The sequence below is a fragment of the Triturus cristatus genome, chromosome 2_1, assembly GCF_964204655.1.
Source record: "Triturus cristatus chromosome 2_1, aTriCri1.1, whole genome shotgun sequence".
In the NCBI taxonomy this organism is placed as follows: Eukaryota; Metazoa; Chordata; class Amphibia; order Caudata; family Salamandridae; genus Triturus; species Triturus cristatus.
Genome location: NC_140581.1, coordinates 875,745,194 through 875,761,108, shown reverse-complemented (window position 1 = coordinate 875,761,108; position 15,915 = coordinate 875,745,194). Strand labels below are relative to the sequence as shown.

The window sequence follows — 15,915 nt, the reverse complement described above, 5'->3', positions numbered from 1 at the left end:
TTGTCAGATGGCTGAACCTTAATGTCAAAATACAAATCCTTGGTTTTCAATAATCTGAATATTAAGAGGGAGGCACTTAAAAGAACAGCACATTCACACTTTTAGTTTTCAGCAGTTATTTCATGAACCACGTGAAGCTTCTCAAATGATGCTTTCATTGATGAAGGTTGTGCATGGTCGTCATTGACTCTCTAAAAATGAATGTAACTTATATTTTAGGCATAATTTCTTGATAATGTGTAGCGTATTAACAAAAAGAGTTAGTTTGATCAATTTCACATAAGTATTTATTTACATAAAGCAATATTTTAGGAATGAATCCTGTATGTAGGGGATAGCCAACTGAGGTGTTTCCCCTCCTGCTGTGTCTTTGTCTGGACTTCATCAGGGCTTTTAATAATATGGCAATGAGATTTACATTCTATTATGTCTCATTCCGCAACATAAAACATATACATAAACAAAAAATCAACCCCCTTAAATGTAATTCATTATGATAAATTGGGCACAACAAAACAGGTGGCACTCCATGCTCCATAATTCAAGAGAAATTTGTGTGAAATGTGATTAAAACCTTAGTCCGGGTCAAGATCCCATTCTTTGTGCTGCACCAACACAGCATGATGACACTGTATGATGCATACATTAAGGGCCTGATTACGAGTTTGGCAGACAGGGTTACTCGGTCACATACGTGACGGTTATACCGTCTGCCAAATTACAATTCCATTAAATCCTATGTAACTTGTAATACAGCGGACGGGATATCAGTCACGTTTGTGATGGAGTATCTAATCCGCCAAAATCGTAATCAAGCCCTAAGTCTAAAAAATATTTGTGTTAGTGCATATGCTGTTGACAGCAGAGCAGAGCTTGGGAACATAGGAGGCAGTTACCGGCCTGTGTTTCTAAAGTTTACTGTCTAGAGCCCATGCACTGAATGGAAGTTTGTGGGTTTAATGTATGCACTGAAGACAGGGAAGAAGAAAAATACATTCTTAGAACCTCTTGGTGCCAGTACAGCGCAAAGAACAAATCATGATAAGACCCCAAATTTTATGTTTTTATGCAGTCCAAAGAACGTCAGTGTATACTTATAATAAGTAAGTCAGTAACATACTTGCCGAGCGCGCGAATGCCCGAAGGCGTCTTGGCGCTGCCATTGGACAACGAGCTCAGAAGGAAGAACTAGTGCAATGAAGAACGTGCGAAGAGCCAAGTTTTTAGCTGTTTCCTAAATTGTCACAAATAAGATTGTGCTTTAAGCTTAAAGGGCAAAGAATTCCACATTTTGCAAGGGGCAAAGGAGAAACATCTGCCACCCCTGTGGGTTTTGTTAGATCTGGGGATTGCCACCATTTTGGCTGCAGTAGATCGAAGCGTGCGCTTGGGAATATACCATTCAGGGCCAGCATAGTGAAGAGCTTTCTGTGCCATGCACGGAGCCTTGAAATTGACCTATAATTGACATACTTTTGTCTGTCCATACTGAGGTCATGCATTTATATTTACCACGCAACTTCTTACTTTTTGTTGCCTTAGGAGCTTGATGCAAAACTTGTGATATCTTTACGGTCTGAAAAGGGCGAGATCTGGAACAAGGAAGAGGTAATATTTAGGTAGTCGTAGTCCCTTGGAAAGGTGTATGGGCTAGCTGCTACTTAGCTGACTAAGAAGCCTGCGTTGTGATTCTGACTTCCGCCATATGAGCAATTTCTGTGATCTTAGCTACAAAACTTTGCTTTGTTGGAACGAACTAATGACACTTTTATTGATCCTGTTACCCCCAATAGGAATTTGCACCAAGGGATTGTAATTATTTAATATCTGACCGTTTCCTGTTCCCTTCTAGCGATTTGTGCTGTTTACAAGACATTTGACTAAATCATATTAAATATCCAATTCCTCGAACATTCTTTTCATCTAAACTTTTACAAAGTTGCAGAGGATTGGTGAATTTTGAATGTCTTTTGTTATCAGTGTATTAAATGAAAACTAAAGGCTTCCTGTCATTGAATACTTGTTTTCAAGTTTTCTATCTTATCAAAGGCTTTTCGTTCCCAGTCCCTGTAGAGCATCTGCACTGTGAGATTAACCTGTTCAGTGTTGCAAAACGTGATACTTTTTAGTCAGTGCGCATAGTAAATTGCATATTTGTTCGTGTGTTCCTCTCTTAAAGCCCCACTTGCGGTTACTGACTAGGCTGGTTCACTGTAGCCTCCGATGCAGAGTTTCTTAAAGTCGTTCGAAGCCTCCTTTATGTAATTTTCGCAGTGAGAATGCCCATAAAGCCAGGAGAGCTGCTTACCAAATACAAATAAATAGAAAGGATCCCAAAACAAAAGGAAACAAGCATTTGCAATGCAATAGATCTTGCATTTGTGAAAGTTAGAGCTATTGGCGTTGTAAATGACCATGTATTTCACTTATGTTTTTCTTTTGCACTGGAGTTATTATTTAAAGAAAATAGGTGCACGTTGTCCTGTGGTGTTTATGTAGTGAGATTGTACTCTGAATATAAAGCAACAGTTTTTGCTATATTGTTATTAAAAAAAATGATTTATTTACCCTATTTGTTAACCAGTCTGCACCACTTATATTTATTAGGCTGCTAAACACCAGGTGCAGGAAATATGGTTTTCCTCATGCTTTTTTGGAAGAAACATAAATTGAGGGCACTGGGTCTGCAGTAAGTGTGGCATCGTTGCACAATTGTCAATAAAAGTTATTTATTCGCCTTACCTGTGAAAATGGGCGTAGTTTTGAGTCCATATCGGAGAGGTTGCGGATGAAGTCCTGCAAAAGCAGATACTACTTAGACTGCTGCTAGCTGCCGCCTTTATGAGCCATCACGATACGGACAAGCTGAGGAGAGTTTTAGGGAGAGAAAGAGTGACCTGCTTGGGCTTCCGCCAGATGCAGGCAACTCAAGTTGGCAACGTGAGCACTGGAGCAGGAAGCGAAACGCAAGCCACAGTGTCAAACAGCTGGAACACTAATCCCTCCGGCTCCAGTCAGAGGTCACATCCCCAGCTGTTAACACTGAAAAAGGACACTTAGGTCCTTATCACGAGTTTGGCGGTCCAGTGGACTGCCGAACCCATAGTGGAGGCCCACGGAACGCCTTACTGGCGGTCGGCCCACCACATTAGGACTGTGGCAGTTGGACCATCACAGGACCACTGCTGCCACCAGAGATCCATGATTCCTGGCGATTGTGCAGTGGCCCCGTATATTTTGACGTTGCTGCTGCAGCACCGCCAAGCATATTAGGAGTTTCCTCACCGCCGCACTTTTCATGGCAGTACAACCGCCATTAAAAGTGTGACGTGAGGGAACAAAGGGGACCCTACAGGGCCCCTTTGTGTCTCTGTAACTTGGGATAAATGCAGGGGGTCATATGTTGTGGCCCCCTGTCTCAATGGAGCCTCCATGCTGTCTCCATGCAGCCTACTCAGAACAAAATGCACAACAATGTTCATTTCGTTCCATGCAGAAACATAGTTTGATGTTCCCATTGAGGTGCCTATTTCAAAGGGACTGCAGTGGGAACGCCAAAGAACTGCCCACCAGCTACTTAAAAAGTCGTAATCTGGCAGGCAGTCTGTGTTGGCTTTGGCGGTGTGGGAGCGGGGCGGCAGCGTGGCGGACCCACCCCCACATCGCCAAAGTCATTATAAGGCCCTTGGATCAAGGTGGGTGAGCCGCTCTGTGGCTGCTATTGTTAAAGCCAAAGCTACTGAAATTAAAACATTAGATTTTGCGCGGCTGAAAAAATACATAAAATAAAGCGCGGCGTGCCGTGCTGTTTTTAACTAAAAAGTGTGGCTTGCCGCAATGCTTTAAAAAAGATAAAATATGTTGTGTGCAATCGCAAGATCGAGTTCGGGGAGCTGCACATAAGAAAAGAAATGCCCTGCAACCATTATTGCAGCTGAAGCTAAAAAAAATAAGATAAAATGCGGTGTGCCGCGCTGGTTAAAAAAAAGTGGTTGCTGGCAGCAAGTCCTACCTGCAACAGCAGGCAGGAGAAAGCAGTTTAAAAAAATTAGGCTCACCGCAGCCCATGACGAGTCCAGCTCGTCATGGGCACTGAAGGGGTTAAAAAAGCAGATACATTTTCTGTGAATTTTCAATCTGACACATTAGTTTTTCAGGTAACAAGAACGCTCAACTTTGATGAACCTACTGGACCAGCTTTGTTTTGTCCCAAACCGATCCAAAAAAGGCACAAGATTTGAAGCCTGTCTTACGCTGAATATCGATCTTAGATGCAATGACATGGAACCTATAGCTGTCTCCAGGGTCAGACTGCTTTATAGGGCAATCTGGCAATGCCGGAAGGGATGGTCTGCGAGTACAGTGTGTGGGCTGGTATTCTGGCTGTTTGTGGATCTGTTTATGGTCTGTTGGGTTGGTGTTGAGGTTGATTTCTCTGCCATTACCACAAGCACCTTCCAAAATACATATACTACAGCGTTTCTTTACAAGTTAAAATCTACACAACTAGCAGATTTGGGCCGTTGTTTTAGCTATCTAATTTACTAATGGGGGCCGCTTATTTTGGTGCCCGGGGGGATTTTCCGTCACAGCCCGACCCTGACTTTCTCTTACTCATTTGACCTGGAGGCTTTGTGTGATTAAGGGATCTCCCGTTTGCACTAAAGGTGTAGATTCTCATGATATTGAGAGTGTGCTTAAATTAGTAACAGAGGTGGATAGCAAACAAACAACAAAGGTCACGATGTGCTGTCAAGATGGAGACAGGGAAAAGCCACTACTTGACTTTATTGATGATCTAATATTATTTAAGGAATAACTTGGCTTGCCATTTATAATCCCTCAGTTGACTGTGAAGACCACGCAGTGTCATAAAATAAAAAGGACTGATTTGCATATGGCTGGGTCCAAACTGGGGTGGCATGGTGAGAAAAAGAACAATAGATTTAACCCAGATCTCTTGACTTGGGGTGAATGTTTGATTTGTTCAGCATTTTGTTTATCGTTTGTTTATGCAGCTTAAGATAAAAAATGGCATATATTTCTAAAGCATACGTTCACTTCTTGTGGTGCTGAATAATAGATGGTTATTGTTATGCAATTCGATGGCACTCAATTTATTCATGTCAGAATGTTGAAAGGCTGAGTGGGCCTACTGGGATTGAACCGATAAGGGCAAGAAATATTACAGGTATGGATGCATTAGGCTGCTGAGCCCAGCAGATCAGTAATGATGACAAAATATGGGCTACAAAGAATATTTGGGAAGAGCAAATTAGTTACTGTTGACTATATAAGCTCTTCTATCACCTCATCAGGTAGTGGCAACATATGTTGTCTTGTGTGACCATTACTGGGAATATTAAAAGTTCCTCAACAAAATAGAGTCACCAATTGCTTAAGATTAGGGCTCCCGTTTTTATGGTATTTTTTTTTTGACATTTCCGTCTGTATTTATCCATATTTATTTTTGGCAAATTGTATCCGTATTTATCCATATTTATTTTGGATTTTGTGGAGAAATGAAGCTGAAATTAGTATATTTCCACATTTATTCAACCAATAAATATGCAGTCATGCTTGAATGCCTGCCAGGTTTCAATGCTGTGAACATCTGCAGAAGACAAATCAATGCATTTATATGAAAATATATAAATTTCAGTATCAACCTTGTGCACATCTACTGCTGTTAAATCCTCTTTACTAAAATGCCCTTCTTTTTTAACCCCCTTACCTATCAATCCACACAGCTATTGGCCTGGCAGTCATGACAGACAGTATTTATAATTACTCAAAAAGCAACCTAATTTCCGTTTTTATCCACATTTAAAAATAAATACAGACAAGAAAACAAATGTTTTCTGTCTGTATTTATCTCTAAAAATAAGTAAAAACGGAAAACAGGGAGCCTTACTTAACATCCAAAGTTACCCCACAGAAGGTGGAAAACAAAATATCGACCAATGGGTAACAATACATTCTAAATGATTCCATATTTGTCCTTTTTTCATCAACGAAAAAGTGACGAATTATTTAAATGCAGTAATTATAGATTTAGTCAATTTAGCAACAGTTCACTACCTTTGATAGACATTTTACTACATTAGACCTCGAAGTTTACATTTCCACACAACTGTACATTCACTTGATTCATATAATCTGAACCAATTCAGACAAGGTTTCGAGAAGAGAAAAGTTTTGCATCCATAGAATGTGCTGGCAGCATTCCTAGCATTTGTTGTGGTGGTATTTTTGGAATGTTTGGATGACTATGTAGCAGCCACGGTCTGTGCAGTTAACAGCGGTGGGGCAGTGGGGTTGGGTAAGGGGGGATTTCGAGGGACAACGCAGAGGGAAAATTAAATAAATAATAAATGTTTTCTCTGCGTCGTCCCTCGAAATCCCCCCTTATCAGGCCCCACCACCCCACCGCTGTTACCTGCATAGACCACGGCTGATATGTAGTGATCTGTTAAGACGATCTACTTAAGGGGATTCCAACCTTTTCTGTAGTATGAGCTCAATGAAAATCATTGCGAGCTACTAATACCATTACAGTTTTGATACTGATCAGAAAAGATTACATTTGTGGCCACCGTATGCAAAATTACCAGTTGTGATCACCCCAATACATCAGTGTTACAGCAAACAAATTATGGACGGAATGCTGACAATGCAAACATTCTCCCCCAGTCAAAAGATCTGGGTTAAATCCATCGTTCTTTTGCCCACTACGCCACCCCAGTTTGGACCCAGCCATTTGCAAATCAGTCTTGATCCTGTGCCTCATGGGAACAGTCCAGACCGAACTGCCAGGCCAGGTCCACCCTGGACCGGAAACAAGCATCCTGGGACCGGTTTTAGGGTATGTCACCCTTCTTCAGCCAGGCTAGCTTGAATCCGGTGGCACAGTGAGCAAGGGACCCACGTCTGGGCATACCCATCCCACTTAGGGCGAAAAGTGTTACAGCAAACAAATAATGGATGGAATGCTGACAATGCAAACATTCTCCCCAAAACTGGTCCTAGGATGCTTGTTTCCAGTCCAGGGAGGACCTGACTTTCGCAATTCAGCCTGGCCTGTTCCCATGAGGCACAGGGTCAAGACTGATTTGCATATGGCCAGGTCTAAACTGGGGTGGCATGGTGAGCAAAAGAATGATGGATTAACTCAGATCTTTTGACTGGTGGTGAAAGTTTTGATTAGTTCTGCATTCCGTCCATCAATTGTGTGTATTTTGCACCCCAATACATCAGGCACAGGTCTCATCTGTAATGTAAAAATATTTTTTAATATGGAATGCCTCGATATATATATGTATTACATAACAGCCATAGCTGCAATGTTTCTGGCCTCAAGTTAATATTGAAATTAATAATAAGTCTCCCACGACATTGCACGGTTTGATCCTACACACTCAACCCAATATCCCAAATGTCATGTTCTGGACGCTACTTTGGCACACTTAAACTGGACGTGTCCACATATAGGACAATAGTGGACCACCATGACAGATACCACAGTCGCGTCTGACCCACTGGTGGCACTGCTGGGGTACACCCAGGACGTTCCTAAGTCTGTTCGCAGATTTACTTCAGTGGTGCTTCTACTTGCCAGACGCAGGTTGGTGTTGCATTGGGGGTAGCAAACGCGTCCCCACAGACTCTGCCTGGCTTAAAAGCATGACTCAGTGCAACAAGGTTAGTGAGTACTATGCACAGTTGCCACCCCTCACTTCTAAGCCTAACGATATTTGGCAGCCTCTGAGAGACTATTTACTCACCTTAGAGTCACATGACTCAGAAATAATGCTGCACTTTCGATATGCATCAGCTCCACCAAGATTTTTTAATCTTCTGTCATAGCTTACACCTGTTCTCGTAACGATATCTATGTATTAATTCGATCATTTCTGTATCAATGTGCAATGTGTTTTTATTTTGCATGTTCATATGTATCACAAAAATCAATAAATAAAGTTTAAAAAATATATAAATAATAAGTCTCCCTAAACATCAGTTAATGAATTCTGAAAACACACATATTTTCATCTTGAATATATACTTTCAATTTTGGTACACATATATTAATTCAGCAAAGCAAAAGCTTCTAATTTATTAGGCTGGGTTGTTCTCGGAGGAGCTACTCATGATTAGCTGGAGAGCTACCAATAGCTCATGAGCTACTTGTTGGAGATTCCTGATCCACGTATACACTTCCACAATTATATAGCATTGACACCATATTTGAGCAGTGCTATAGAGACTATAGGACAACAGACTATATGCCGATTTGGAAGAATGTGTACTTAAAACAGACATGTAAAGATCTTGGACTAAGTACTGGCGCCTGAAGGTCTTTGTAAGAATCCTCAAACAACTTCACCCTACAACAGTAAAACAAGTTCAACGTTTCATTAGGTTTGCCAACAGTCAGTGTTTTATTCTTGTTTTTTCTTCCATTAATGCCCCATTAACTATACTCACTTGTAAAGGAATACTCTATACCTTTTTTCCATAAACACAACAGCCTTTTAAAAAGCTAAAAACGCTCATCACTGCACCAGTACTACATCTCAATTTAGTTTAACCTAATGCTGAAGGCTAAAGGCATTGGTGTAGTTGTGATATATTATTACAGTGTTTAAAGGGTGATTTTGCACAACCTGTAGCATTCTAATGCAGAAAGAAGATATTGACCACGTTCCCACGCATTATCACTGATGAAGAACTACTCTCGACATGCGCAGTGCTCAATGAATGAAAACATCGGTATACTGTACAGTGATCGCTGACCTTGCAAACCACTGGCACCAAATGACACAAATACAGGCACGCATGGTATTTACTGTCACCCACAATAAATGGAAACAATGATGTACCACCTCGATATCTGTCAAACGATAACACACGTGAACTAATAACAGAGGAATCCCTATTATCAGTAATCAACTAGATTCTGCTTGTACTGTACCTATGATCTACCTTCATGCTTTAAACAATTGGATGAAAAACATTCATGGCTGAGAGAGAAAGCAATATCAACAAGCATTAAAAATGCAACAGGTCTCGTCTTTGTCCAAGTTAGAGTATTTTTTTTTTAGCAAATGGTGTTTCTTTTTAGAAGTGTTTTTATTATTGTGTTAGCAGTTTTCAATGTACATAATATGCATATTTATGCATGCATTTAGAGGTTTCTTTATTTAGATATGCAGATGTATTGTATGTGCATATTTGTGCATATACATGTTGGTCTATATATGTATATAGGAATATATTAGCTTAGTGTGCATACATATACAGATCTATACATGTATAAAAGCATGAATATTTTAGTGATATTGGGATGGATATATGTATACATAGTGATATCTTTAATAAAATTGCTTCAACTTTCACAAATGCGAGACCTGTTGCATTTGTAATGTTTGTTATTTAGTGTATACATATATGTATATGTGAATATATATGTGGAAAGATATATGCATATATATATTGACATGTATACATATATATCTTTATATATATGCATATATATGTTTGCTTGTATATAGGTAAGTGTGTAGGCCTCCTTTTGTTCGAGTCTCTTGGTTGCGAGAAGTCAGGAGCCTCACATCTGATGCAAATACAGCAGGGAAAACAAAGGCTCACACTTTGTTAGCACTTCACACATACTTCAGAAAGGCAGCTTGTGGACAATGACAATGAAAAATATGGGCAGAGAGTGGGCGGAGCGTCAAGTCCATACCTGAATACAGCATGCCTCGCAGAGCAGCGCAAGTACTGCCCTGGCTCGACCTAAAAACAGTATTTGATGCCCAAATGCCTCAGCTAAGAAGCTTATAGGAGCAATTGGCTCTCCACTTGCTTACAATTGACCGTACCGATTATAAACTTTAAAGAGAGGTTTATCTTGCACAGAGGCACCACATAAGAAATGACCCATCACTAATCTCCTCAGCAAGCAACATTACTGGCATCCCACCAAAACCAACTTGAAAAGGAGAAGCCAACAAGAGGAGATCACTTCACTTCCCATCATTCATCTGCACAGGAAGTGACATCACTTCCTGCCTTCTCCTTACTTCAGTCAACTCCCCTGGGCACCCCAGCAAAGCACGGACTCAGACAAAAGCACTGACTGTTTGTGCCAGAAACCCCTGTGCATCACCCAGCCCTGCATACCATCAACCCCCACACCGAGATACAGACAAGCCAGACACTCGCATAGCATTGGCGCTACACATACACAACCTTGTACACACCCCACTAACTACTGCACACACCTCTTTAACTACAGAACACACATTCCAACTCATGCTCATTAACGCTCCCTCAGCATACTCCATGCACCAGACGTAGCAGATCACATCAGCTATGACAAACTTGACACCCTCCTCATCACAAAAACATGGCGCACACCCACATCATCACACATCCTAGGAACCATCTCCACACAGGCGACAGCAGACGTCGTGTGGACTGTGCACAAAAGAAGGGAGGAGGCTTCGCTATCATCCGTAAATCATCCTGGTCCTGCACCTTATGCAAGTAACACTCAACGCCAAAGCCTCCTTGGGCGTATAAGATCATAATTGATGAATTCTCTGGTGGTCTCATCACCTCATCTTTCAGACACACCCACACCACCCTCTTGGGTAACTTCACCTTCCCAGATAACCAAAACTCAAAAACACAAGAGACACCCTCACCTACCTCATAGACACAGTCAACACGATACAACACATCGCTCAACCAACACCCTTCAAACGCCACAACTACGACCTCGTCTTCTCAACAGCACCAGCAATCTAATGCAAACCACACATGCTCCGACGCAGACCATCTCACCATCTCTATTTCCCTTCTCAGCATCTATCAACAACAGACTGCCTGGTCTGCAGTGGTTTCTACATCCTGGTGCAAGAGAGCGCCTCGTGGCAGCCGAGTTCAGCCACACAGGCACCTGGGGAGGATGTGGCCTAACACCCAGAGCGGACGACTTCGGAGCGGAGGATTGGGTAGGTTAGAGTCTCGGCAATGACTCTAAACACCCTGTGATTCTGGCCAAATCACCTATTCCCCCCCTGCAGAGGAAAGTTGAATGTGTCCTCGTGTAACACAACTGGTGCTCATGTAAAGCGCTCCGATACCCTCGAGTTGAGGTTGCGTTATAGAAAATTGCAAATGTAGCACCAAGAAGCAGGAGCAGACAGCGCTTGTCCTGCCAGCCTCATAGACGTGCGCTCTGTCCAGTGTGAGGGAGAGAGGGGGGCACACAGCTCATGTGCCCCTACAGCTCTCACTCAGTTGTGCGCCATTAAAATCACAAACGTATAAAGCATTAAAGCCCCTTACAGAAAATACCTAAAAACATTAAATCTTGCCAGCGAGACTGTGCATCTGCGCAGCCCACGCTAGCCGAGACCTAAAAACAACTTACTATGTTATAGCCAAGTGAACTTTACCTTGAGCCATCCCTTACTTGCCCATTTAGGCGAACAATAATCCTTGAACCTTTTACAATGTCAAGACACTTAACCAGACTGCTCATGAGACAACACCCTCCTCGCCCTAAACAACCTCTACTTCCAGATCACTGCCCGATACTGCACCCTCAACCTTTCCTTTAGTGTTAGCCACAACAAACAATCCAAGATGATATTCTGGACCCCTGGAGTATAGTCTAAACAGAAATTCATTTCTTGCAGCCTACTAAAACACCTATGGATATGCAGTAAATTTGCTCCATACCTTTACAGGGAAACATCAAACTTCAACATGGCGTTGTTAGCCTTGATTGTAAAATAAGGTTCTCTTACAAATAACCTGAAGTTATTGATTATCAACAATGCCTCATTTTACAGTGAAAAAGCAACATTCTACAGCTCTAACATTTATTCCCAACTATCTAGTCGTCTTCTGGGATCGTGCATGTCTAAATGCTAGGAGATGGCATAGAAGGGGATGATACGGCCTATACTGACATTGAAACTTGCTAGTGTAGAAGCCATGGATATCTCACAACAAAGCATTTCAAGCCCCAACATGTTCAGGAGTCTACTCATTTACAACCCTTTAATCAACAGAGCACACATTTCAATGTGTTGCAGCTTTTAAAAAGATACTTGGCGCTACACTTTGTTAAGTCTAGAAACTCCTGCAATTGTTCTCATTTAAAATGGTTCTTAACAACATTTGCATGTGTCGCATGTGTTGCCAATCCTCGTCAAAAACTAAAAGTCTGACACCGTTGAAAAACAAATGACAGTAGTATATATATAATATTACATATACGTTCATGCCCCAATTGATGAAAGACTGGAAGGAGACTAACCAAGGCTTCTTATCATCACAACCCTCTAAAAGAACTCAGAGGCCTTACTCAATCAAACACACTATCATATACTCACCTATACCACATCTCTCTCAAACACACACTCAAACACCAACACATGTTGCTGTACACTGCTGTAACAACACCTGAGTGCATGTCTGACTTTAATGTGCTCATGCATGAAAAGAGCATTTGTGCATGACTATTTCAATGCATCAGAATGTTAAAACTAGGCTCCTTGGCATTTCTTACCTGTGTTTAGATGACATGTGCAAAGGTGTCAGATCAATGGTATTGCTATTAATTATTGAAGGGTTTCTGTGCAACATTGCCCATTTGGATTGAATATTTAACACTGATATGAAATGTGAAGACAATGATATTGTTTGTAATATTTGTATGCACTGTTACGGTTTTGCACTCCTTGATAAATTAGATTGTGGTGGGGAGAAGCTGGAATTATTGGGACCCCGCCCTCTGTGAAGAAGTCTACTATCAGAGTACTTTTCTCTCTAGGATAATGTGCCTTCTGCTATTGACTTTTAATTGCTCCATTTATGCACTGTGATTTCTGTTGCCAACTTATTCAGTGATTAGAATCGTCTCGCAGCGACCTCAGGGAATGGGGCAATGAGCTCCCTACACCACTACATCTGACAGCCTCCCCGAAGTGCCTTGTTTGGCTGAGACATCACAGGCATCATAACAGACGCCAAACCAAGCCATCTCAAGCAATCTCAGGCCCACAGAACCTCCACCAGCAGCAGCCATGGTGGATTGGAAGAATTCCAATAATGAGCAGTAGCATCATCTGAACAGGCCATCTTGGGAGGGCCATATGCAGCCTTCACTACCCTGTGCCGCACTAACAAAATATAGCTTCCATTTTGTAGCACAAGAGGGGCACCACTAAAGTTTGTGAGATTCAACATAGACAGCTTTAAAGTAGAGCTACTAAAGATTGACATTTAACTATCCTTTATATGAGAAGAGATCCAGAAAGAGACACGGATTGTTAGAGTGAGGGTATGTCTTCTGGAAAATAAAAAGACCCAATCTGAGGATAATCTTAGGTTCAGGCCAATCGAAACAATCGAAGTTAAGCAAAAAATGCGAACAGTGGAGTAATCGCAGAAAGGCAGCTTCCTACCAGAAAAGTGTAACCGGTTAAATCAAAACTAGACCTTTATTAGTACAAATACTGAAAAATACATGTAATCACATTATAATAGTTTCCAGGATTCATTTTCAAGAAAATCCTTTTTGTACTTTTGATGTAACAAGTTTTATACACAAAATGGTTTTCTTTTAAAGTAAGTCCTGACAAGCACTACAATGCATTTACCTACTTATCTAAATCTTACTTCAAGTATTATTTATTTGATTAACATGCACAGTGTGCTGCTTTTAGTGGGGAACCCTTCTATTCAAGTTGCCTACTGCATTCACAGCGTAGTCTCTTCCCCCTGCTGCTGCTCTTGTAAAAAATGCAACTAAGACATTGTAATGGAGTACTCCCTAGGAGCCGCAATATTAGAACTTTTAGCCACTAGCCTGTCGGTGATAGAGACACTCCTCTGGGATTTTCGAAGATGAGAATGATGCTGTCTTAAAACAATGGCCAACGGGTCAACCCAAAGCCCTCTGCCCACTGTTCATGATCAAAAGGTCGTGGATGCACCAGACCTCAAAATACGCGGGCCATACACAGACCTACAACTAACATGGCTAAACGAAACACACAATCCTTATATTTTCTTCACACTTATACCCAAGAACCTGACTGTGGCACACTGGTCAGAGGAATCCTTCCCTGCCAGCATTCTTCCAATAATGTGCACTTGTATTCAGTGCTATCATGTGTCACACTATACGCACTCTGTGCAAACTGTCACCCGGTGAAGAGCCGATATCAAGCGGTGGAAGGCAAGGCGAGTTGGAAACCCCTGCACTGAGAGGGTTTTCAGCTCGTCTTTGGAGGCTCTCCACCTCCTACATCCATTGGGGGTCTGACAACACCCTGCAGCCTCAGCACGCCTTTGAGGTTTTGGGGGTGTGGGAGACATTAGTGGAGGTAGATGGCAGAAATGTCTGCTGGGCAGTGTCTGCATGAGATCCTGCCCCCAATGAATGCCCTGCTCCCTCCTCACATTGTGACTTGAATTTTTTATTTGGCATTTGTGCTTGCAGAACAGAGTCCTATATAGATCATCTAGTAATGCACATCCCCCTTCCATACTCTGCAAGAAAAGCTGGACACTGCTTCTGCCAGAGTTAGCTACATGGAAATCACCCTACTGCCATTTCCAACCTGTCTGCAAGTAAAATATAAGGAGTTCACGAACACTGCGCAATCAACTGTCTTTTGGAGATAATTTCAGTAGCCACTTCCATTTGGCACTAATATAGTTTCATCTAATTTAAATGGAAAGATACATTTCTTGGCACTGATCTGGCAGTCTGCCATAAACCAACCGCTGATATTGGGGTTTGCATTTTGCAATGAGAGATATTTAATGATTTGAGGAGTGAATGGCACTGTTGAGGTGGCAGTTATAGCAGGGAACTGCATGCACTCATTTCCCATTTTAGGCTAGAATATTTCCAGGGTATTTACCCGGTACTGGAAATATTGAAAGTGGTGGTACTTGGAAATCAATCAACTTTCAGAAATCATGCATTGCACAAAGGCTGTAGCTTATTTTAAGCGAAACACACAATCCTTAGATTTTCTTGACACTTATGCCCAAGGACCTGACTGTGGCACACTGGTCAGAGGAGTCCTTCCCTGCCAGACGTCTTCCAATAATGTGCACTTGTATTCAGTGCATTAGGACTGGCACACTTGAATGCAGCTCCTAGCTAAGCTCATAAACCCTATTCTGAGTTGGTTTCTTATGTACTTGGACAACAGAGACTGGTGCTTACCTTCGATGACCCCAGACTGTCCTATAGCTGTGTATGGCGGGTGTCACAGGGTAGCTCCTCGTCTAGGCCCGGTTATTCCCAGCACAGGTGGCTGCTGGTGGAGTTCAAACCCAGCGTCTGTCGTGGTTCAAGTTTGCTGCACTCTGGCATGTCATGGCACTTTGTACTTCCTCATCTCCCAATGTCTTAGCAACGAGAACAAAGGGGAAGCTGGTGTTGATGTCAACTGGTTGCCGAGGCTGCTATGATTTTAATTCAGTTAAACAATAAAATACACATATAAAAGGCAAGTTTTACGATAAAGATTCGAGTGAACAAACAGCAGATCAAAAGGGCAACACTTGTTCGGTTACGTTTTGAGGGACACTAGCACCCAAAGGTTTCTAGGTGTCCCTTGTGTTTATTAAAACCATTTAGTATTCATAGGCAAGAACGTTCTGTAGGTTTCCCCAATATGTAATATCATTTATTGTTCATCACTTTATGTGCTCACGCCGTTTTAATATATGTTTACTGCTAATCTGTAACAAGTATTCCTTTATATTTCTTTTACACTGAGTCATCAGCTTTTAATATGAATAATCGTTGCTAAATTATAAAAGAGTGGTGGCAACGAGGAGAATATGTATTGCTAAAGTCTCTGTACAAAT

At 41.7% G+C, this 15,915-nt stretch overlaps 1 protein-coding gene across 1 annotated transcript in view; it reads right to left on the bottom strand.

Annotated features, from left to right (window-relative positions):
• The window catches only part of GDA (guanine deaminase), a 700,191-nt gene extending 684,796 nt beyond the window's left edge, over positions 1-15,395 (bottom strand). Inside the window, exon 1 of the mRNA XM_085633026.1 lies at positions 15,266-15,395. The gene's annotated coding sequence lies outside the window, so the exon portion shown is untranslated. The remainder of the gene's footprint in view (positions 1-15,265) is intronic.
• Positions 15,396-15,915: the final 520 nt, after the last annotated feature.